Below are 2,564 nucleotides of genomic sequence, written 5' to 3' on the forward strand. Positions count from 1 at the left end.
TTTTTTTTTTTTTTTTCCTTTTTTTTTTTTTTTTTTTTCTTCAATCTTCTTGCAGCTAACAGTGCTTTCAGGGAACTGCTCTGTCCTTGCACCACGTCACCCCTGTGTTGAAGAAGAATGACCGTAACCACAGGTGGGGTGTTTCAGTCCTTTTTTTCTTGCATTGATGCAATAATTTCCACCTTTCCCCAGAACAGAAACACCGTCCTTCCCTCAGTGAGTGGGACACCCTTCCACAGGGAGGAACCGTGAAAGCCCTGGAGCCCGGAGGGTCCCTCTACGCCTCGTATTTCCAAGGGCGGTTGCCACAAGGCTGGGGTCTGTGGCACAGTGGCCAGCACCTTCCTGCCACTTGGCCCCGCGGGCAGGACACCAGGAGCTGCAGCGGGCAGATTCCTGCTGCCACGGGCTCCCCACTGAGGCACAGCCCCTTCGGGGAGACCAGAGGGGTGGTGCTGTGCCAGCAGCGTTCCTGGGCTCACTGGAGGAGCCGGAATAAAGGCCAGTTGGCTCAAAGCAACCTGGGAAAAGCCAAAGTGGTGGCAGGGAGGGAAGGGATGTGCTTCAAAGGTCTGGCAGGCACGGCTGCCTTGCCCTGCAGGGAGGTACTTGCCCTTGACTAGTTAAGACAGTGTGCTGCAACCTTGTCAGGAGGGACTAATTGCTGCCCTTTGATACCACATCACAGCCAGCCATGCGGTACCTTTATCTCTGGCAATCTCTTAAGATTTTATTTGTTCTTCTCAAACAGTTGAGCTCCTCTGCTCCGGACTGGTTCTAAGCCTGGCTCCTGAACTGGCGGGGAGGCTCAGGCAGGCGAGCTCTCCTTGGCTGGGGAAGTGAAGCACAGACAAGCTCCCTGGCCGTTACTGATCCACTCAGAGGTGTCAAAGGTCCCCGACTGCCATCAGTCCGTGTCTGCCAGGAGATTTGAACGCAGGAGGTGGAATGAGCCTTTGCAAGGAGACGTGCTGTTCTTGGACACCTCCTGAAGTGGAGACCGGGGGTAACTTGGTTCGTATGAATAGTCATTTTCATTAAAACAGAGTACAGAATAAAATAGGAAATGTTGGTGGAGTCAAAGCAGGTTAGAGTTGATTGTTATGGTTCTTTAGTTTTGTTTTGTTGTTTTTTTTTTTTTTTTTAACGTTCTACTTGTTAACACATTTGCAGATAACTCAAAAGATTTATTCCTAGGAGTTAAATGTTACAAGCTGGGGGTAAGGAGATGGAGGGCAAACCCTTTGGGGGTGCTAAAGGGTAACAGCCATCACTGTGTAACAGCTATTGTGCTGTGTTTGACTAACAATATTTCCTTGCATTAAGTTTTTCACATTCCCCAGGTGCCAAAAACTACACTTCATGTACTCATGACATGCAGCACCCACTGCTGGAGTCGGTGCTGCCAGAGACGCACCTGCGGATGTCCTGTCCCAGAAGAAAACAAAAAATCACGGGCAGCCTGGACACAGAATCGCTTGTTCAGGGGAATAAATTGCTGGAAAGAAGCGCCGGGATGAAGGCGGAGGACTGGGGCTGCAGCGAGATCCTGATGAACTCGCTGCCTCTCGCTGTGCCTTGCTGCCGGGCTGGCTCAGGGCCTCCCTCCGCAGCGCACCGGGCGCTGCCTCTGCCGGATGATGTCATGGCAGAGGGGAAGGGAGCGCGGGCGGCTACCAGGCTCTTGAGCAAGTAGCCCTCCAATAGTTTCCTTTTTTTCCTCCCCAGCTGTACCAGCATATGCCCCGCAGCAGGTCGGGTTTTGCCAGGTTTGTGTTCAAAATCTGGCATGATCCTTAAAGCTGTGGCTGCTTTAAACCCCCCGATTTCCTGCAACCCCCCCTGTGCTGCCCACCCCGGGGATGCCCTGGTCTCCTTCTCCCCTAGAGCTCAACCTGTTGTTTTGTTTTGGTTTTTTTTATAAAAAGCTGCTTTTCCCCACTAGAGCAGGAGGGAGGGTCACTCCAGTGCCCCCTGGCTCCCCAGGTATCATTAACTCACACTCACCATTCTAAGCCCGATGGCACAAACCAGGGCAGACTCAGGCCCCTCCTTCCCTTTGCCCTTTAATTTGCCTCTTTTCTCCCCCCAAAACCCACAGACCATGCAGCTGCCTAAAGCTTCTCCTGCTTTTTTCTTCTCCCCCCTCAGGTACAGCAGCAGGGAAGTAAAAGGTTGAGCCATCACGTTCGCCTTCCACTGATCCCTCCTCGTCAGCCATTTCAGAGGCCAAGTGCTGACTACCAAAACTTTTCCCTGGGCTGCTCCAAAACTTTTAAGTGTTTTTCCCCTCACTTGTAGCTTAAAGTAGATTTTTAGGCAGTTTTTGCCCTGATTTCAGTTAATTGACCTGGGTTCTGGCAGACCTGGGAGGAAACAGAGTTAAGTTTAAGCAAGCCTTTAGGCAAACAAATAATGCTTGAGCTTATTAATGCATTAGAGAGGTGCAAGTGGTGTCCATTATCCACCTGATATTAAGGGCTGTTCTCCCTCTTCCAGGTATTTTACCTATTACAGCTCACAGGACAGGCTTAGAATGGAAAATAAGGGGGGGGGGGGAAAGG

At 51.2% G+C, this 2,564-nt stretch overlaps 1 long non-coding RNA gene across 1 annotated transcript; it reads left to right on the forward strand.

Annotated features, from left to right (window-relative positions):
- The first annotated feature begins 59 nt into the window (after nucleotides 1-59).
- On the forward strand, nucleotides 60-2,554 carry LOC113489148. Its single transcript, XR_003400008.1, has 3 exons — nucleotides 60-133; nucleotides 752-1,014; nucleotides 1,344-2,554. It is a non-coding gene; the product is annotated as an uncharacterized LOC113489148 (long non-coding RNA).
- The last annotated feature ends 10 nt before the right edge of the window (nucleotides 2,555-2,564 follow it).

This window comes from Athene cunicularia, assembly GCF_003259725.1.
Source record: "Athene cunicularia isolate RWA chromosome 27 unlocalized genomic scaffold, athCun1 chr27_part1, whole genome shotgun sequence".
Classification (NCBI taxonomy): Eukaryota; Metazoa; Chordata; class Aves; order Strigiformes; family Strigidae; genus Athene; species Athene cunicularia.